At 42.5% G+C, this 22,949-nt stretch overlaps 1 protein-coding gene across 1 annotated transcript in view; it reads left to right on the top strand.

The window, feature by feature from the left end:
- LOC144595583 (protein diaphanous homolog 3-like) overlaps positions 1 to 22,949 on the top strand; it is a 321,554-nt gene that overhangs the window by 184,994 nt on the left and 113,611 nt on the right. The gene's annotated exons all lie outside the window — the stretch shown is intronic.

The raw sequence follows: 22,949 nt of genomic DNA, 5'->3' as shown, positions 1-22,949 counted from the left end.
CTATCCTATCCTTGTCTATCCTCTATTAAACTCTCAGAATTTTATATACAGGTACATCTATCTGATTTCCCCTCAATATCTGGCGTTCCAGAGAAAACATTCCAAGTTTGTCCATCCTCTCCTTGTGGCTCATATCCCCTAATCCGGGCTGCACTCTGGAAAGCCACTTCTGCACCCTCTCCAAAGCTTCCCCATTCTTCATCAAATGGGGTGACCAAGAGGTGCACGTGGTAATACACACAATGCAGCCAGCCAAACCATCATGACTTACTGACTCATACTCAATGCCTCGACCAAGAAGCCAAGCACACTGTATGCTGCCTTTTCCACTCTATCTACTTGTGTTGCCACTCTCAGGGACCTATTGACCTGGGCCTCAAGATCCCAATGCATGTAAGAATCTTGCCATCAATCATGTATCTTCAACTTGTATTCGACCTCTCAATGCAACACCTCACATTGGCTCAGATTAAACTCCCATCTGTCATTTCTTCACACATTTCTGTATCTGATCTCGATCCCTCTGTATACTTTGATAGCCTTCCTCACCGTCCAAAACTCTTGGTTTTGTCGGCAAACATGCTTACCAACCCATCTACATTTATATATTTTTTTTAATTAAAATTTTATCAAATTACTATTCATTTAAACTGAAAGTACTGTTTAAGAAGTACAACATATAATCCAGGTGCTGCTTCCAAAGTCATTGTTGATCTCATGTTCAAGTAAATTGCTTGAGTTTCTTCATGGTGACCCGTGTTAATGTGACTGTTTAGTCTACAATGACTGTGCTCCAATCAGATCCCGTATTGCCTATTGTATCAAACAAATCCGTCAAATTGAAGCAACAGAAGTGATTAATCTCACAATTACTGTTCTCTACATGGTGCTGACATACCAGATGTTCTGGGAAACTCCAGTGGGAAATAGGGCAGGCCAAGGCTAATACTCATATTGTAGAATGTGAACACTCAAGGTTCAGGTAATTTTTTTTACTGTCATTAAATCAATTTCTGGCATATGAAAGAATCCACCAAAAGGATCGAAAAATCATGCAATGAATACAGACATGTTTTCTGTCAGCGAGAGCATTCTGGAGACAATGACAGAAGTTATTAAGCTTTATCTTATTGGATACATGGGTGTTTCTTTGAATTATCTAAACATTCAAAACCACCTTTTTGAATACTTATAGGAATTCTTCATAGATACACCCTTGACAATAATTTTAATAAGACTTGCTACAACAAATCTTATTGTACAGTGCTGCAGGTTGCACCAAACCACACTTATCAACAGGGGGAACTGTGGACTGTGATGCAGACTGCATAATTATTACTGTTATACTTGCCTCATGGGGAAAGAATCAGTTGTCAATAAAATCTATAAATAAAAAATTGGTTGCTATCACAGAGTAATTCGGCAAATATTCTTAATATTGATTTTTTTTATACTAGCACATGCTACACAAGGGGTTTAAAGCATAATATGGAATTTTAGTGGGTGATATTCTTTATTCAGAACTCAAAAAAATTACATCAGACAAACTTAAACCTGAGTCTGTTTGAACCTGAGTCTAAATACTTATCGTCACATGCATGGAAACAGGCTACTTTATCCATACTGACCAATGACCATCCTTCTGTATTAACCCAGTTAGTTACTTAGCATTTGGTCCATAATCCTCCATGCCTAAACGGTTCAAATATTCGTCCAGACATTTCTTAAATACTGTCAATGAGCGTGTTTCAAACACGCTCTCACATAGTGCATTCCAGGTACTTATCACTCTCTGGTTGAAGTTTCCTTTCATTTCCCCTCTAAATCTCACTCCCCCTTACCCTAAATCTCTGCACCCTAGCTTCACCTACCTCTGATATAGGGGAAATCTAACAGCAATAACCCGCACAATTTTATGTCTTACACAGGTTCCTTCATTAGCTACTCTGCTTTAGGGATGAAACAAAAGTGTCCAGTTTCTCCTCATAACTGAACTATTCCATTCCATTCGCTAAAATGGTCCTTTACCATAAGTAAATTTGACCACCCAATTTTCACATCTCTTGATTCTTTTCATACCTAAAATTCTAAAACAGTTAAGCATTCGCAGCCCTCATGGTTAGCTAAATTCCAAAGTCCCATAACACTCTGAATGATGCAAATTGTCACCAACTCTGTTCAAAATGTCCAATTCTTTATCCTGAAACTATGACCCTTGTTCTAACCACTCCAACTAGACAAAAGGACATCCCACCAGCTCCTCGGTCAATCCCTTTCAGAACCTTGCACGTCCCAGTGAGATAATCTCTCTTCTAAAATGTAATGAGAATAGGTGAGATTTATTCGATTATTCTCACAAGAGATGATCATTTGAATTAACAGTGAATATTTATTACACCAAGACAATGTAATAATAATAATAATAATCCATTTATTTTATATAGCGCCTTATCACATGCTCAAAGCGCTTTACAAAAACAATTAACATAGAAACAAACAGACAAACTATCCTGACGGAAAAGCGGCGAATAAACAACGCCAGCGTCCTCTCACGTCAGGGTCCGGCAGTGGACATTAAAAAGCACAAGACACACAGATATAATTTTTTACACAAAACAGCCATCACAGTGATTGCTCTAGGCATACCCTCACTGTGATGGAAGGCAAAGTCTTATCTCCTCCTCATTCTTCTCCCGTGGTGCCACGAGGTGATCGAGGCTCCCAACTTTTTGAAGCCTTTAAAAGTCCATACAATTGAAGTGGCCTTTTTTTATTTTCATACTCTATTCTATTTTGCAATTAAGGTCAACATACCATTCGGCTTCCTAGTTGTTTGATGGACACCTGCATAGCTATTGTGTCAAATTCATGCATCTTTATCCCACTAAATTAAAAAACAACCTTTGTGCATGTGTGGCTCATTCAACATATTTAGAAGTTTATGGGGAAGATTTCAGATTCTGCAAAGGATCAGAAGAGAAAGTGGCCCACTTCTGTTGACCATTGTTTCGAAGCTGCTTTACATTTATTAGCCTTGATCTTAATTTGGCAGGGTTTGAATGAACAAAGAGTACAGTTTAAATATTAAGAGGCATTTAGAATTCCACGCAAGTAATTAGCAGGAAAAAATTGCTAAGTATATAGACTTATGCAGATGATACTGTATCAAGTTATGTGAATCATGACAAGTAGTTTAACTTCATAATGTGGTTTATTAACCACAAGGCTGTAGACCAAAGACCAAGCCTGTACATTCCATTAGAATACTCCCCGTCTGACTGAACCTCAATAGCACGAATGCGCTAGATAACATACTCCAGGAACAGTCTAAACGAATACCCGACATGAACCACGAATATAGTGACTGGCCTACATCCTTCTTTTTCAGCTAATGCTCCTTGAAATAAAAGCAAACATGCACACATGAAAATATAGCAAAGCTTAGACAAAACTAATAAAATGTCACACTATACAATAACTACAGCAAAGCAAAGCCACACCAATCAAAAACTGGCGTGAAGAAAACGATCAGTGTATTTAGGATTAGGTTTGCAGACATGACCTGCACGTGTCCTTTAAAACACCTCCGCGGTATCCTTCACAGGTGATTTCCTGGAAAACCTCTCTGTGGTATTCTTCGCAGGTGACTTGACCACAGGAACAGGCACCTGAGGCTGCTCAGAGTCCATTGTTACTTGACCATCACCCATGAGAACATTCTCATCTTCTGACCGCATTCCGGTATCCGGGTAATCAGTAAAAACATTAAATGGACTTTGCTGTGTCGGTACAGGTTCATTAACGGGCAAAAGGGTGTCTTCAATTCCTCCTGTAGAACACTCCTTCCGATTGTACAATGTAAGATCAGGGTTCTTGGCATGTCTCCTTTGCTACGCACATACGGTTGTAGCCATGTGGGGTTTGTAACCGGCCAACCTGTCCTTCCACCAAAGGCTGGAGTGGTTGACTTGACTAATCATAGCAACCCTTCTGTGCCAGCCTTTTATTGAGGTTAAGCCTGGACCTCTTGAGGCTCACACATATGCGGTTCCAGCAGTTTCTTTGAGACTGGAAGAGTAGTGCGCGTTTGTCTTGACATCAGTCTTTGTGCTGGAGATCCAAGCGTTGCGTCACGTGACACATTTCTGAGATTAAGGAGATCAAGGAAGATTTTTCCATGACTTGTTTCGCACTGCAGACTGCCCGTTCAGCCAACCCATTCGACTGGGGATACTCCAGGCTGCTGGTGACGTGAGTAAAGTCACAATGTTTAGCGAAGTCTTTAAATCGCTGGCTTGTAAGCGGCCCAGCATTGTCTGACAAGAGAGTATGTGGTGTTCCACAGACCGAAATGTGTCTCTTTAGTTTGGTAATAACCGCTGTTGAAGTAGTGTTGCAAAGCAGGTCAATCTCATACCAGCCGGAATACGAGTCGACCAGCACCAGGTACTGTTGACTGTGCCATTCAAAAATATCAGTTGCCACCATGGACCAGGGCAATTCTAGAACTGGATGCAGCAGAAGCGGATCCCTTTGTTGGTGTGGTTTGGTACTGTTGCACACCGCACATAATTGTACATCCTGAATGACACATTCCGTCATTGCAGGCTAGAAGACCATGTCCCTTGCTCTTCTTACTGTGGCTTCTGCCCCAGGATGCCCCCCGTGCATGATGCCAACATACTTTTTTTGTAGTGAGACCGGGATAACCTCTTTGTGGCCTTCAGTACAACTCCATTTTCAATGGTTAATTCATCCCTGAAAGGGAAATACAGTTGAATAGCATGCGGAAGCATGCGTTGTTTGCTGGGCCATCCATGTTTGATGATGGTGGTGAGCATCTGTAAAGACATGTCCTCTGCCGTGTGCATCCTCAATTCCAGCAGGCGAGACGAAGAAATGTGATTGACCACCATAACATGGAAGCTGTCCTTCTCGGTTGCATACTGGGCTGTAGATTTCCAGTGAGCCCGAGACAGAGTGTCTGCCAGGTACATAAATTTTCCACATTTGTAAACAAGGGTGATGCTGTACTTCCGAAGTTGTAGCATCATCCGCTGAAGTCTTGCTGGAGCCGCATGGATGGGCTTGTTCAGAATGGTGACCAGTGGTTGGCGGTCTGTTTCTATGGTCACAGGCTTTCCATAGATGTAGTCGTTGAACTTGGCACACGCAAAGACCACCGCCAACAACTCTTTCTCAATTTGCGCATATCTAGTCTCAGTGTCCGCCATAGTCCGTGAAGCATACACAACAGGCCTTCCTTCCTGCAAGCATGCCACACCAAGGCCATACTGTGAGGCATGATAGGTGAGTGTGACTGCCTTATTGACATCACAGTAAGACAGGACAGGCGGGCAAGACACATGCCATTTCAGTGCATCAAAGGCATGTTGCTGCTGCTCATGCCACGTCCAGGCAGTATCTTTATGAGTGAGCTGTCGCGGGGAGCTGGCTGAAATTGGAAATAAACTTACCGAGGTAGTTGACCAGCCCCAGAAACCTTTGCAAAGCGGGAACACCTGCCGGCGCCGTCATCTCACCGATAGCCGATGTTTTGGAAGGGTCAGCCTTAAGGCCCTCGCTCGTAAAGATGTGCCCAACCTAGCTTACCTGATTCATCCGGAACTTGCATTTGAGAGGATTAAGCTTCAAATACACCTCTCTGGCATGGTTAAGCACCCAAATTTGCATCGTGTTCCGCAACGTTTTTACCCACAATGATGATGTCGTCAACGATGACTGCACAGGGATACCCGTCGAAAATCTGTTCCATGGTACGCTGGGACACCTCACTGGCAGAGTTGAGTCCGAACGGCATCCGTAAAAACCTGTAGCGGCCAAAAGGAGTGCTGAAAGCGGTTAGCAATGAAGATTTATAATTGAGCGGAATCTGACAGAAAGAGCTCTTGGCATCCAACACAGAAAATACCGTTGCATTTGCCATGTGTGCAGCCACTTCTTCCACCGTGCCTTTTCAGAGCAGCATTCAGGTCCCTCGGATTGACCCATATACAGATTTCTTGTTTGTTTTTGCTGGCCGCAACCATAGACGACACCCAATTGGTCGGCTCCGTGACCGGCATGATGACACCCAATGCCTGCATCCTGTCCAGCTCTGCTTTGACACGATCCTGCATAGCCACAGGAATGCGAAGTGCAGGATGAACAACAGGTCTCACATCCGGGTCCAGTATCATTGAATAGGCCACTGGTACCTTTCCAAGCTCGTCAGTAAAGAGATCGCTATACTCCGTAAGAATATGGTGTGGAGTCTCATCTTTAATAGGGGTCAACTGGTGTACTTCCTTGCTGAACAAGACCAGCCCCATTTCCTGGCATGCACGAAGTCCGAGCAGTAGCACAGCATCTTCCTGGACAACATAAAATGAAAGTGTGTAAACCTGTCCCTCGAGGTGGCACTGCAACTGCACCATTCCAACAGGTTTGATTTTGGTGCCACCATACGCAATTAGGGTGGTGGCTTTACTGAATGATTTTAATTGTTCACCATCCCGCAGACTCATAAAGGACTTACTCGACATCACGTTGCACTTAGCACCAGTGTCCACCTTCATGTCTACTGAAACATCGTTGTCTTGCATGGTGACCATAGCTTCGTCAGTTCTTACTCTTTGTGCATCAAACCAATCCATTTGCAGTGTGATCTCATCAACACCGGCCGTCTCATTGGCACTGCTGTTGGTTTGATCTGATTGCAACTGGTGAACAAGCTGTTTGGGATTCTCCCTGCGATATGTCTGTTGTGTGGATTTGCAGCAACTCCTGAAGTGATTGCGTTTGCTACAGGTAGAAAACTGCCAACCAAAAGCTGGACACTTTTCCTTTTGAGCTGCATGGTTGCCTCCGCAATTGTTGCAGACGGCAATAAATCGTGTCCCAGACTTTTTCGACTGGATTTTCATCGTTATGTCAGGCTTACGTTCTCTCCAGAACCCAGCCTGAACAGCATCAATACTTGTGGCAGACTGTTGCACAATAGTTAGCGTTTCATTATGCTCTTCCGTCATCTTGTGAACCTGACAAGTAGAAATAGCCTTAACTAATGTCAAGTCACAGTCACGCAGAAGTACCTTTCTTAGGTTATCGTCACAAAGGGCTCGAAGGGCCGTATGGCCTCCTCCACCTATTTTCTATGTTTCTATGTTAAATACCACATAGCAGTCTATCTTTGATAAGCTCATCACAGAGCCCTCCAAACCTGCAGCTCCTTGCTAGTAACTTTAAAGCGTTAATGTATGCCTCAATAGTCTCACCAGCCTTCTGATCCTGGGTGTTGAACTTGTGCCGTTCCATGGTGAGATTAATTTGAGGGCTGCATAACTCGAAATTTCCTCTTGAGATATTGAGGATCCTCTTTCGATTCAGTGGGGGTGACAACCTCTTCTCCACCTCCCACGACAGGCTGCCTCATTAACCACGAGGCTGAAGACCAAAGACCAAGCCTGTACATTCCATCAGAATACTCCCTGTCTGACTGAACCTCAATAGTACGCATGCGCTAGATAAGATACTCCAGGAACAGTCTAAATGAATACCCGACATGGATCAGGAATATAGTGACTGATCTACATATACCATCGTTACAATTGCTCGGAAATTGACTGATTACCACAAGAAAATGGATACACTACCCAGCCTGTAGCAGGTTTCATCCATCAGTTGAGTCAAAAATGACTTTTGTTTCTGGTTACAAGAGAAGTAGAACCAGTTTCTCTCCAAACTGTCGCACTACATTTAAAAGTTGCCAGTAATGCTTGTTTTCTGCTGCAGTCCAAAAGTATGCAATTGAGGCTCTGGGTTAAAAATTGATCATACTCTATCAGCACTATTTTCAGAGTTACGTTTTGCAAGTCAACAGATTATTCATCAATTCTGGGCCATGGTTTCAGATTTAAGTACAGGCATGTACTTAGTAAGGGGTAGCAAGTAAGGGGTAGGCCATTTAGAACGGAGATGAGGAAAAACTTTTTCAGTCAGAGAGTTGTAAATCTGTGGAATTCTCTGCCTCAGAAGGCAGTGGAGGCCAATTCTCTGGATGCTTTCAAGAGAGAGCTAGATAGAGCTCTTAAAGATAGCGGAGTCAAGGGATATGGGGAGAAGGCAGGAATGGGGTACTGATTGTCAATGATCAGCCATGATCACGTTGAATGGCGGTGTTGGCTCGAAGGACCGAATGGCCTACTCCTGCACCTATTGTCTATGACTGAATGCATTGTTTTTCAATCAACTAATTTTTAATTAAAAAAATGCTGGAGTAACTCAGCAGTTCAGGCAGCATCTCCCGAGAACATGGATTGGTGACACATCGGGTTGGAATCTTTCTTCAGAATGGGGGGGGAGAGAGAAATGTGGAAGAGAGGAGAGGCAGGATAAAAGAGAGGAGCGGCATACAGTGAGGGTTTTTTTGATAGACAGATGATTGGACAAAGGCCAGAGATGAAAAGAGAGAAGGTGTAAGAAGAAAGGATTGACGTGTTGAAATTAGGGGAAGGGATGTAGATGGAAGGGAATGGGGGAGAAATAGGTGAGATTCCAGGTGGGGCTCAGGGGAGGGGAAAGATGGGCTGGCGAAGAAATGGAGGGTTCTAGTTACCTAAAATTGGACAACTCAGCATTTATTCCATTGGGCAGTAAGCTATCCAAGAGAAATATGAGGTGCTGTTCCTCCATTTTGCATGTAGCCTCACTCTTACTTTGGAGGAGGCCTAAGACAGAAAGGTCAGTATGGGAATGGGAAGAGGAGTTATAATGGTTAGCAACTAGGAGATCCATTGGGCTTTGGTGGAACGAGTGCAGGTGTTCGGCAAAACGGTCGCCGAGTCTATGCTTGGTTTTGCCTTTGTATAGAAGGCCAATTCAGGTGCTATTTTTAATATTTAGAAAGAACAGGGCGATAGTTTTTACCGACAAGTCAATGTTTTGAAACCTACATTTCTAATGTTGTCAGGTTGGACTAGCGGACCAATCTACAACTTCCACGCATGATGCAGCCTCAAAGTAGTGAAATATGTTGTGAAGATTGTCTCCCATCTTTAATTAGATAACTTATACCAACATGACAGTTCAGTCTCACTGACTCTTCATTTGTTTCAGCGGACAGGGAAATTAATGTTTCCAAATTAGATTTTTAATATCATATGCTCCACCGGAAGAAATTGGTTAATTTTCCACATAAATCTTTTTCATAATTTTTGGTGAACTCTGATATTTGTTTTTATAAATTTGTACAATGGAAACATTGCCCAAAAGTACATGACCCTTTTGTGTTGTTTAAATCTAGTCTTGTATGAATGATTGATTGTTGCATTATTTCTGATATTTTGAAAAGCATTGCACAGGCATTTTTAAGTCTGTAAATTTCTATTCTCTGTTTGGAAACTACCTAGAAATAATATTGTAATTAAATTTGCTTCTCTCTTCCAAAGCAAAGGTTATGAATATTAATAATAGTGTCACCAGTGACATGGAAATAACTCAACACCTTGAAGCTGATGTAATGCACATAGCTTTTCTTATCTTGATTTTCTTTAACGAGAAATAAGTTTATTGTAGAAAAGAAAATAAAGTGATTGGTTTGGTTTAATTTATTCATACTGCTAATACAATACTCCTAACTTCATATTGTTGGTCTTCTATCACTCAAATGATGTATCGTCAACCTGTTTCTGCATCCTGCTATTCTTTCTCAAGTATGTCAAACTTTTCTTTAATACGATCAGTGCGTTTCGCTGAGGTAGCTTAGAACCCAACGGTACGAATCAAATCCACAATGTAGATTCCCTGCAAACTCAACATTGACAGCACCCGAGTTCAGGATTGAACCTGAGACTCTGGCGCTGTAAGACAACTGGTCTACCAGCTGCACGACTTAAAAGATGGTTTTACTCATGTGTCGCCAGTTAAAAGGTGATTTTATTCATGATAGAATGGGTTAGATTAATCTACTTCAGACTATAATTTAAAACCCCTGAGACACCTCATAAATACATATCCAGCCTTGTTGTTGAATCCTAATATTGATTGAATGTTTTAATTGATTGTTCAGTAATCATAATTTTAAAGATTTGTAGAACCTCTCGGGGGAAAATAGTTTGCTTTATTTAAAGCTGCTTGGAATATTTAATATCCAAGAGATACATTAACCATCTTGAAGATGATACCCTTGTCTTCTACCTCGTATGTTGGAGAATAAAATAAATACTACCGTCTTAATTTGCACAATATACTGCAGAGATACATGTCTGGTAGAGTAATAGAGTATTCAATGTTTTTTTTCAAATTTGTATATATGGAGACTATTGCAAACATTTTCAAATATGCCTTAAGTTTAATTATAATGAATGTCATCAATCGAGAGACATTTCACTGTACAGTATTCTGTTACTCATGTCAAGTCAAGTCAAGTCAATTTTATTTGTATAGCACATTTAAAAACAACCCACGTTGACCAAAGTGCTGTACATTTGATTAGGTTCCAATAGAAAAAAAAATGAAAACATACAGTAGCACGCAAACAGTTCACAGCGCCTCCTCAATGAGCCTCAAACGCTAGGGAGTAGAAATATGTTTTGAGCCTGGACTTAAAGGAGTCGATGGAGGGGGCAGTTCTGATCGGGAGAGGGATGCTGTTCCACAGTCTAGGAGCTGCAACCGCAAAAGCGCGGTCACCCCTGAGTTTAAGCCTAGACCGCGGGATAGTGAATAGCCCCAAGTCGGCCGATCTGAGGGACCTGGAGTTAGAGAGGGGGGTTAGAAGATTTTTGATGTAGGGGGGGGAGTGTCCATTTAGGGCTTTATACGTGAATAGGAGGAGCTTGAAGTTGATTCTGTACCGTACAGGGAGCCAGTGGAGAGAGGCCAGAATCGGGGTGATGTGGTCCCTTTTACGGGTACCCGTCAGGAGTCTCGCTGCGGCGTTTTGGACCAGTTGCAGGCGGGACAGGGAAGATTGGCTGATCCCAGTGTATAGGGAGTTGCAGTAGTCTAGGCGGGAGGAAATGAAAGCGTGAATGATTTTTTCTGTGTCGTCGAATTTGAGGAAAGGTTTGATTTTAGCTATGGTTCGAAGTTGGAAGAAGCTGGCTTTTACCACAGCGTTGACTTGCTTATCAAATTTTAATGCAGAGTCAAATATCATGCCGAGGTTTTTGACATGCGGTTTGACTAGGCAGGATAGGCTTCCAAGACTGCCTGTTATCAATTTGATGGAGTCGGGGGGGCCGAATAGGATGACCTCAGACTTGCTCTCATTTAATTGGAGGAAGTTCTGTGCCATCCAACATTTTATGTCCTCAAGGCAGTGTGAGAGGCTGTTTAAATTTGACTGGTTGTTGGGTTTCAGGGGGAGGTAAAGCTGAGTGTCATCGGCATAGCAGTGGAAAGAAATGCCTTGCCTTTGAATGATTTGGCCAAGGGGGAGCATGTATAGAGAGAAGAGAATGGGGCCTAGGATGGAGCCTTGTGGAACTCCGCAGGAGAGGCTAGCTGGAGCAGAGGAATAACTGCCTATGTTGATGGCGAAACTCCTATCTTTGAGGTACGAAGCGAACCAGCTCAGGGCAGTGCCATCAATGCCAACCGCGTACCAGAGACGGTCAATAAGGATGGTGTGGTCCACTGTATCGAATGCTGCGCTGAGGTCGAGAAGGAGCAGGATTGCACAGTCGCCGGTGTCGATGGCGAGAAGCAGGTCGTTGTGTACCTTCAACAAGGCAGACTCTGTGTTGTGGTGGGCTCTGAAACCTGACTGGAAACTTTCCAGGATGGTGTTTTGGTGCAGGTAGGGCACTAATTGGTTAAGGATAGCCTTTTCAAGGACTTTTGACAGGAATGGCAGTTTGGAAATGGGTCTGTAGTTGCTAGGCAAGGTGGGGTCTAGGTTAGGTTTTTTCAGTAGGGGCTGGACCACCGCGTGCTTGAAACTGGTTGGAACAGTGCCAGTGGCCAGAGAACTGTTGATAATAGAGAGGATGCTGGGACCAGCTATTGCAATGACATCCTTCAGAAGGGCAGTGGGGGCAGGATCAAGGGGGCAGGTTGCAGGTTTCATAGTGGAGACAAGCTTTGCAAGGGAGGATAGAGTGACGGGTTGGAAGCAGTCCAATTTAGATGAACAGACTAGTGAGACAGCTAGGTCACAGGTGGGAGGGGAAATGTTCATTCTAATATTCTCAACTTTGTTGGTGAAAAATTTAGCGAATTCTTCGCACTTAGCAGGGGACCCAACTAAGCTGGTACTGGGGGCGGGACATATGACAGAGGTAATTGTTCTAAATAGGACCTTGGAGTTATGAGAGTTTTTCGAAATAAGGTCGGAGAAGTATTGTGCTCTAGCAGACTTTACTGCTTCCTGGTATTTGAGAAGATTGTTTCTCAGAATTTCGAAGGAAATTTGAAGCTTGTCACATTTCCATCTCCTTTCTGATTTTCTGCACTCCCTTCTTAGGGCTTTGGTGGTGTCATTGAGCCACGGCCGACCTTTGGGCTTAGGCTTTTTCATTTTAAGGGGAGCGATAGAATCCAGGATGGAAGAGTAAGTGATATTTAAGAAAGAATCCAGGATGGAAGAGTAAGTGATATTAAATAAAGAGGCGAGATCCTCAGTGCTGAGATGGGGGGGAGAGGCCTCAATAGTGCAGATGTTGGGGGCAGCTGTGAGAGCCTCGGAGAATTTACTGGCAGTCAATGAATTTATGTCGCGGGAGTAGCGAACAGGGAGATGAGATTTTGCGGGAGATAAAGGCAGAGATGCGTCAAAAATGATAGCGCTGTGGTCCGATAGACAGGCTTCAGTAGTTTCAATGTTGTTGATTGGGAATCCGGACGATAACACTAGGTCGAGAGTATGGCCTAACTTGTGAGTGGGTCCCGTGGTGTGAAGAGTCAGATTGAAGGACTCAACCAGGTGCATAAATTCACTCACAAGAGGCTTAGTGGGACAGCAAACATGAATATTAAAGTCACCAAGAATCATGATCCGGTCAAATTTGGGCAAAATGCTAGAAATCAGATCAGCAAATTGGGTGATGAAGTCCTTATGCATTTTTGGTGGGCGATACACAAGAACAATTAAGAGGGGGTAGGCTAGGCCTACTTTAATTAGTTGCACCTCGAAACTGGAGAAATGATCAGCGTTCAGGAGGCGGCAGTTGAAATGTTTCTTAAACACAGTGGCTAAGCCCCCACCGCGTCCGGAGAGCCTAGGCGAGGTGAAAAAGTGACAGTTATCAGGACAGAGTTCCACGAGTGGAGCAAGCTCACCAGGGTTAAGCCAGGATTCTGTGAGCAGTAGGAAGTCCAATCCACGGGTGATGAAGAAGTCGTTGAGGATGAAAGTCTTGTTTTGGAGGGATCTTACGTTGATCAGGGCCACTTTAGTAGGGACAGTAGGGACAACAGGTGAGCTTCGGTCCGGTAGCGGCTCCCACGCCAGCGGGCGGAGGTTCAGGGAGACCATGCCGCTGCGCTTCACAGATGGCCTTGCTGGGAGCCCACGGGCCGGCAGTCCAGGGACCGGGATGATCGGTCGAAGAGCGGCATACCTGAGCTCGAGGGAGCGCCGGTGGATGGAGCTGTAAGGTCGACCAGGTCCGACTTCGCAGCGCTGGGCGAGGTAGGCCGCTGTTGGATGAGCGCGGGCGAGGTTTTTTAAATTTTCGAAAGTTCCCGCGCGTTTACCCCGCCTCCTAGCGCGGTGCGTGCGGCGGTGGATGTAAGGCTGGGCCCGCACATCTACCGGGAGTTGATCGAGGAGCGATCGCTGGAAGAAACTTTGTCCGGGACCTGGACTGAAGAAGTCGACGACGGAGGGTCGGATCAACAGGAGGGTTCGGCGGTCGTAAACTAAAGTGGCTCGAAGAACACTACGATCTCCAGATGAGCGACGACAGGCAGCCAAACACAACGGCGCGGCCTTCATGTCTTTCCTCTCTTCCGAATACTCCATCTTGTGGGAATCCTCTGAAGAGGAATCGGGCTAAATCTGCGGGTCTGTTTGAGATCATACACTTGTGAATCCTTGTTGGTACTCAATGCTTATAGCCCACTGTAATTAGTGGGCTTATAAGCATGGCATTGTCTGCAAAGAAGGAGCTATATTCTGTGTTTGACATGTAAATGCTGTATTAATGTTTTTCCGTGCTCCAAAGTAGGGCACATGTCTATGTGCAATTTTTGGTTCAACTTGATTAAATGATTAAACTAAGTATAACGTCTCTCATCTATCTATCTATCTATATACTAAAACTCTTGTTTGTTTGTTCCTGAACTACAGCTAAAACGGTACACGATAACACAACAATTTTAGGCCCACCTTACTCGCCGTCGTCCCTTTGGTGCTAATGGCAGAAGTTTCATTGAAATCGGTGTTATATTTTTAAAGTTATTCACATTTTAATGTTTAACTCTTTATCTCCTAGGGAGGGAGGGAGTGAGGTGGAGGGAAGGGGAGGATGGAGGATAAGGGGGTTGATGGGTTGGTGAGGGGGGGGGGGTGAGGGAAGGGAGGGAGGACCCAATGCAGGAGAGGTTTGGGCCCAATGGGTCCACTTGGTCTAGTATTTATATATATATATATATATATATATATAAAAACTAAAAGTCTCATCTTCTATGTACGTATGTTCCCGAAATACAGCCAAAATGGTACACGAAAGCGCAACAATTTTAGGGGCACCTTAATCACCATTCGCCTGCAGTGTGCGGTATCAAATCTCCTTCAAATTGTTGCGCAATCGTGTACAGTTTTGGCTGTATTTTGGGAACATATATATATACAAGATGAGATCGCTGGCGTCACAACAGGAACCCAATGTGTCCGCGGGTCGTCTACATATATATATATTACACACAAGATGAGATTGCCATTTTGAGATCGCTGGCATCACAACGGGAACCCAATGGGGCCGCGGGTCATCTAGTAACTTCTAAACGTGAAGTTATAACCACAGAAAATGACCTCAAAATCAATTTGTGATCACAAACAACTAGAGCTGAACCCTAATTACAGTTTTTGGGTGAAATTATGACATTTCATGCTAGAAGTTTTCTTTCAATATATGGTTCATCCATAAGAAACTATTGTCTTTGATATGACAATGAAGGGAACCATGGAAGTAGAGCTGTTTAATGCTTAATGGCCATTATTTATTGAGAGCCCACTACTCCCTGGTGGGCTCAGGAACAAATGCCTGGCAATCTATGTTTTGAAAGAGACCAAATACAGTAAACCCTCATATTAAGGACCCCTTTATAATGGATTAAGGTGTCAGTGGACGAACCTGCCGACACCCTCCCCGGCTTGTGCTCCTTCCCCTCCACCTGCAGCCCTGACTTCCGATGCCACCCCCTCCGAAGCCACCCCTGGCTCTATGGTGCACCAACGAGTCCTTCACCCACCGCACGGTCCAGTTGACACGGCTATTGTTGCGGCTCACATTGTAGCCCGTACTTCAGGCCACTGCCACCGACAGGACATGCTCGGTCACCGTGGGGCTCCCTCCCCTCTCACCAGCTGCTGCTTCTTCCTGTGGGCCGTCGCTTTGTCTGCTCCCTGCTCCACCACCACCACCTCCTGTGGTTCTGTCCATTCGGCCTCTTTCCCCCCTCCGCTGGCACCTCCTCCTTCTTCTCCTGTGGAGTCACCAACATACTCCACCTTGGAAGATGTCAGCGACTGTGGTAGTGGAGGAGGAGGAGGCGGCAGTGGAGTGCGGATTGACAATGACCGAGCGTGTCCTGTTGGTGGTGGTGGTCTGAAGAGCCCGTTGTCCCCAGGGGCTACAACATGGGCCGCTTCAACCGGACCATACGGCAGCTGGTAAAGAAGGTCTTGCTGGTGCAGACCAGCAGCATTGTCACCTCATTTTAAGGTAAAGCCGACATCAACTATCTATATTCTCCAGAGATGCTGCCTGACTCACTGAGTTACTCCAGCACATTCTGTCCTTTTGTGTATTAACCATTATCCGCAGTTCTTTCTTTTAACTACATAGAATTATCATATCTTACTCAGTTATAGGGGACAATCAACAATAATGGACACCATTCCCCCCCACCCACCCATATTTTATTATAACAAGGGTTTACTCTATGCAGAGAAAATTGCTGCATGGGAGTAATGATGGGAGTAGAATAATGACATCTTTGTGTAAATACAGTAAAGAATAGAGAAAGTATGTAATATTTTTTTCATTTTGGAATTGTGCTCTTTATTAATAAATATAGTTTGCATTAAAAAAATAAAAAAATCAACCAGTGATTGCAATGTTCTATGAGAACGTAAGCTATGGCCGAAAAAGGCAGTTTATAGTCAATGGATCTTATTTACTGATCATTATATTTAAGGTTGCATAGGCTCCCCAGTGGTATCACAGTGACAACTTAAGTGTTTAGAAATGCTATCCTCTGCATTGTCTACTTGCTCTTCAAACACATAGATTGAGGAACCTTCACTGAATCATTGGAGTCAAAACTGGGAAATATAAATTGGGAGATATAAATTAAATATATCTCATAGAGTCATAGAGACATACAGCATGGAAACAGGCCCTTTGGTCCAACTAGCCCACACCAACCAACAATACCATCGACACTAGTCACATCTGCCTGTGATTGTCCCATATCCCTCTAAACCTGTTCTATCTATGTACCTGTCTAATTGTTTCTTAAATGCTGCAATAGTCCCTGCCTCAACTACCTCCTCTGGGAGCTCGTTCCATACGCTCACCATCTTTTGTGTGAAAAAGGTGCCCCTCAGATTCCTATTAAATCTTTCCCCCTTCACCTTCAACCTATGTCCTCTGGTTCTTGATTCCGTTACTCTGGGCAAACCCAACTTGTGTACCCAATCTATTCCTCTCATGATTTTCTCACTTCTAAAAGATCACCCCTCATCCTCCTGCGCTCCAAGGAATAGAGTCACAGCCTGCTCAACCTCTCCCTGTTGCTCGGACCCCTGAGTCCTGGCAACATCCTTTTAAATCTTCTCTGTACCTTTTCCAGCCAGACAATATATTTCCTCTAACATGGTGCACAGAACTGAATACAATACTCTAAATGTGGCCTCACCAACGGCTTATTTAACTGTAACATGACCTCCTATATTCAACATGACCTCCTATTCTGACTGATGAAGGCCAATGTGCCAAAAGCCGTTTTGATCACTCTATCTGTGACACCACCTTCAAGGACTATATAGCTACATTCTTAGATCTCTCTGCTTTACAACACTTATCAGAGCCCTACAATGCACTGTGTAGGTTCTGCCCATGTTCCACTTTCCAAAATGCAACAACTCACGTTTCTCGGTATTAAATTCCATCAACCATTCCTCAGCCCACCTGGCCAACCGATCAAGATGCAATTTTTGGCATCCTTCTTTTCTGTCTGCAATACCACCCACTTTTGTATCATCTGCAAACTTGCTAATCTTGCCATTAACGTTCTCATCCAAATCCTTGATATAGATAATAAACAGTACCCAGCATCCAATTGGCCCAGTACCGACCCCTGAGGCACACACACCACTAGTCGCAGGCCTCCAGTCCAAGAGGTCACCATTTCTTCTAAGTTTCCTTCCATGAAGCCAATTTTCTGAGAGGGATATACAAGGGATAGACAAGTTTTATAAATTGACTTAATTCAGATTCATTAATTAAAATCTGACCGAATGATTAGTCAAACATGAAGACAGGTTTGTGTATCGTCTGCCGTCTTCGTTGAAAGTCAACAATCAGCTCCTTGGTCTTACTGACATTGGGATATACTGTACTCTGAATCGTCATTACCGGTAATTTATCCAACAACGGTGGTGTGGTGGGCAAATTTAAAGATGGAGTTGGAACTGTGTTTGATTACACAGTCATGGGTGCAGAGTGAGTAGAGCAGAGGACTGAGCACTCAGCCTTGAGGTGCCCCAGTGCTGATGATAATCAAGGAGAAAGTGTTGTTGCCAATGCGTACCGATTGTGGTCAGTTGATGAGGAAGTCGACATGGTGATGAGTCGGTATTCAGGAGACTGATAGTACACCTAGTTTATTGGTGCCGCAACAACCACCTCTCACTCAATGGCAATACAGTTTCAGTTGACTTCAGAAAGGGGAAATCGGGAGGCCATGTGCCATTTTACGATACGTACGATACGACAGAACTTTATTTATCCCAGGAGGGAAATTGATCTGCCAACAGTCATAAAAAACACAAAATCCATGAAACAATGCAAAATACACAAAATTATGTTGGTGGGTCGGCAGTAGAGAGAGTTCTCAGTTTTAAGTTCCTGGGCATTAACATCATCGATGACCTTTCTTGGGCCCAGTGCATAGATGTAATCATGAAGAAGGTGCGCCAATGTCTTGATGTTTTCAGAGGTTTAAGGAGATTCAGAATGAAATAGAATACTCAAATAAACTTCTACAGATGCAATGTAGAAAATATCCTGACTGGCTTGGTATGGCAGTTCCAATGCACAAGAACACAAGAGGCTGAAGAAAGTAGCGGACTCAACCCAGTCCATCACAGGCACAGCCCTGCCCACTTTCAAGAGCATCTAGATGAGATGCTGCCTCAAGAAGGCAGCATTCATCATCAAAGATCCCCACCATTTCCTTGCTGCTAACCTAGGGTAGGAGGTACATAAGCTTGAAGTCCCACACCACCAGTTTAGGAATTGCTACTTTCATGCAACAATGAAGTCCATTGTGCACCAACCTGCACAAATCTAATCCTACCTTCACCACAGAACATTTTGGACCATCTGTTGAATTACCATGGACTTGGTTTCTAATTGTGTTTTAGCAGTAATGTTTTGTTTCTGTAGCCTTTTCTTTAAACTGTCTATAATTTAAGTATAATTTGTTTTAGGAGTTGTTTGAGTCTATGTGCCAGTGATGCTGCTGCAAGCAAGATTGTACCTGTACCTCACTGTACTTGTGCATATGGTAATAAACCCAACTCAACAGTTCACTCAACTTCACTTGATTTAGGATTACTGCTAATCAGACATACATACTATGCCACCTGTTGTAAAATGTGAAATTGTTTTTGATGAGCCAAAAAGAAACCATCATAACTATTATGCGTTAAACTAGTGTTATTGAATTTACTTTGTATCGTAGGCACCAATATCTGTTGGGGGTCATTTATACTTAAACATTCAGCGACATCATAAGTGTAGGAACCATTTTGTGTTTATTAGCTATTTTAGCATATTATTATATTCTTTGTATCCTGCTGTCTTATTTTTGGACACCAAGGGGTTGTCATGAGATCATACTAGTCTTACGTATATGGACTGGGAGGAGCCACGGGAGGGGCCAGAATTATGAGTATAATTTGCCCAGCACTGACGTAATGCCTCAGTGTGACCCCAGGAGTTGCTAAGATAATAGGGGCTTAGTAGCCGTACAAGCCAAGCCTACTTAACATAGGGTTTAGTAAGTCAGTAACAGGATACGAAGGAGTGACAGTGAGATACTAAGTTCTTACCAAACAAGTCAAACAAACAAGTTAACGACAGGAGATATACTAATCTGTTTGTATTTTGCTTCAATAAACGACTAACTAAACTGCAACTAACTGAGGGCAGCAAGTGTATGGAGATATCATCACCTGCAGGTTCCATCAAAGCTGTGCACCATCACTTGCTTGTCATTGTCGTTGTTGTTGGGTCTAAACACTGAACTTCTCCCATAGCTATTTGGGAGTGCTTTCATGGAAATAATTGCACCAGTTAAGAAGGTCACCATAATGTTCTTAATGTCAATAAATGTCAGTCCTACAATGATCCTGATCCAGATCCTGAAAATTATTTCCTTAAAAGGAATGCCTTTACATCTTTTTCTCTTCTCAATATTTGAGCCTTTACATTTGAATTCTTGTGTTTCTAAATGTGACTTTACTATTTCCCATGAATTATGAATGGAAAGACATGCTTTGATATCCAGGTGAAGGAAAGTATCAAGGAAACTCCAACCACTCAAACCTAGCAATGTGTTGATATTTTGTTGAGTGCCTTGGGATACGTTTAACTAATCATTAAAGACTTTCTTCAAAACAACTGACATTATTTAGGTCTTTTCATTCCGGCCTCCACAGATTTAAAATGTATTTTCTTCCTCTCTTCTATTTTGTTGTTGGAACTGTTTTCACCTCAGTCTTTGAGTAGCTTCTTTTGGTGTTTTAAAAAAAAAATTGATGCCAACAATTTGACAGTGTTTCCTCCTATTTAGAAAAAGGATGTATAAAGAGAACTGAACATGTCTTCACTTAGACGGTTAGATTGACAAAAACATTACCAGTTTTAAATTGGAAATGTAATCACTTTAGAAGTTGGAATAATTATTTATCTGCCCTTTATCTCTCCAAAACTAATCCACATGATTATCTACTCCCCATTCGCACTCATCACTAACATGTTATTAATATGATCAGAGAAGTTACATGGATAAGTTACTTGATTTTTTTTTTTTGTGCAAACCTTCAACCTTTATTTTTATCAATTGCTGCAGTTTTTACCTTTTCATTAGGATAAAGTCTGATGAAATTGCAATAATTTTGCTTGAGACCAGGTTGTCAATCATTACTTAACATCTTCATGGTGCTACTTTAGGAGTACCTTCCAGTAATTACTCGCAGTCCCAGGTTTGTTGCCTGTGGGAGAAGATGCCCAGAATGTTCATGGTTGTTAAAGTATTTTCATTTCAAGTGGCTGATAAAAATGTCCAAAGGTGGATTAAATAACATTGGTTCTAGCCTGCATCTCATGTTCAACACTCATGTGTTGAATGGGACATGTTGGTCAGAGTGAGCAAGTTGGGCCGAATGGCCGGTTTCCAAATCATATAACTCTATTTAAAAAATAAACAATCTCTTTGTGAAGGTCAACACCCCATTCAAATGAAACACCTGTTAATACCAGCAAAGGAGTTCCTCTGCTTAGTGCATTTGAGAACCCCCTCTCAAGATACAGTTGAGAGAACGGGGATGCTGCTGAAAACCTGTGCTCCTGCAGTTGGTCAGTGCTTAAGAATGGCACCAACGACTTGTCAGTATAATCTAGTCCAAAATATTTGATTTCTCAAAATAATGTTAAATAACATTGTATACCTTAAACATCGTGCAGAAGGACAAAGGCATTGCTACAGAGTTAGGTCCATCTTTCAGTAGCAGTCACCCCACTTATGCTTATCCACTATCTAGTACCATCCCAAACTGGAATGCTGATTGATGTTATGTTTTATTCTCACTTGTCATCTCATCCATGAGATTCAGCTTCAGTTTTGATATTGTGTATGTGCCCACTTGGTCCTTTGTCGCCCCATGTCACTGCAAATAATTTCCTCAATACATTCACTGCCTGCTTTACTTCAAACTGCTCTCAGACCTCTTCCTTTAAAAGTCAACTTTTTACCCCTGGCTCTTACAAATTGCAACCTATATCCACCTACTTCACATTTCTGAATTTCCAAATTTCTCCTGCTTAAATCCATTCAATTTAATTTTCACCTTTGCTACAGCCCTAAAATAACTTCAAACAAAGTCACGCTAAATGATTTATTCCCTTCAACCCCCTCCACGATTTTGTTCTATACAGTTAAGCACACCATGCTTTACCATTGCCACATCTATAAGTGGACTGGCATTATATATTTCCATTAATAGCTATTGCGTCATATCCAAAGCATGATCATACAGCATGGAAACATGCCCTTCGGCCCACCATGCCAACACCAACAAGCATGCCCAATTTACATGTCCCACCTGCCTGTGTTTGGCCCATATCCTTCTAATTCTATCCTATCCATGTACCTGTCAAAATGTTTTTTAAACATTGTGATTGTACCTGTTTCAACTCCAGCAGCTCATTCCACATCCCTACCACCCTTTGTATTAAAAAAATTGCCCCTTTGGTTTCTGTTTAATCTTTTCCCCTCGCCTTAAATCTGTGTCCTCTGGCTCTTGATTCCCGTATGCCTCACAAAAAAATCTGTGTGTTTACCCAAGCTCGGGCCGTCTAGTCCTGGCAACATCTTCATCAAAAATTTAATTTCCCTGATGTACCATGAGTTGGTCAGCTACTGTATCTTCCGATTGAATAATGGAAATCAAAAGTCTTCATTCTTTGCCCAAGATGTTCTTGGATTAAATGTTCTTGGATTAAATTTATTTCCCAACCCTATTTCCTCACTGGCCACTGTGTTACAATGAATACAATTGTGTGCTGCTTCGTTGTCTGAATTTGTGATTCTATATTCTCTGCAAAATGAAAACTTTCCTGCATCTATAAAATCCCTTATCAATTCTTGCTGCTAAAAATTTAATGTCATGGATGTGTAAGTAACCACAGGCAAAAGCTAAAAGGTGTTTCAACTTTTCAAATAATTCTCAAGTGTATTTCAATCGGTAATTAAAAACCTTTTATCTAAAGCGGATAGGTTTATGACTGTATTTCAAGGCCAAAGTAATTACCATTTCTTGTCTCCTGAAATAATTGTTGTTGATTTACATTCTGCATTTCTATTTTTTTTTTACTGTTGTGATATTTCTGTGTTAGTTGTATCGTTAATATTGCAGAGAATCAGTTAATATTACCTGGAGGTGGCAATGAGTAGCCTCCTTTTGAAAATGGAAGTTCAATCGTTACAATTTTATTGTTGTACTCTGCTTTGTATTCTATTCAAGTGTCTACTGTGAGGTGGATTATATGTTTGAAAGACATGATATTAATTTGTAACATTCATCACAAATAATTTTCTCTGATAAATAACTTTCCTTAGATTATAAGCATGCAACTTATTTTGTATTTATGCACCATTTTGGGATAATTCTGGAACAAACAGTATTTAATCAATGCTGTCTATCTGATAACCCCTAATGAGTTTCCTAAAATTGCTCTTAAGATTTGACCTCATCCTACTGCATGTTA

Source organism: Rhinoraja longicauda, chromosome 7 (assembly GCF_053455715.1).
Source record: "Rhinoraja longicauda isolate Sanriku21f chromosome 7, sRhiLon1.1, whole genome shotgun sequence".
NCBI lineage: Eukaryota > Metazoa > Chordata > Chondrichthyes > Rajiformes > Arhynchobatidae > Rhinoraja > Rhinoraja longicauda.
Note: the sequence above shows the minus strand (reverse complement) of the source record. Positions and strands in the feature narration are given on the sequence as shown.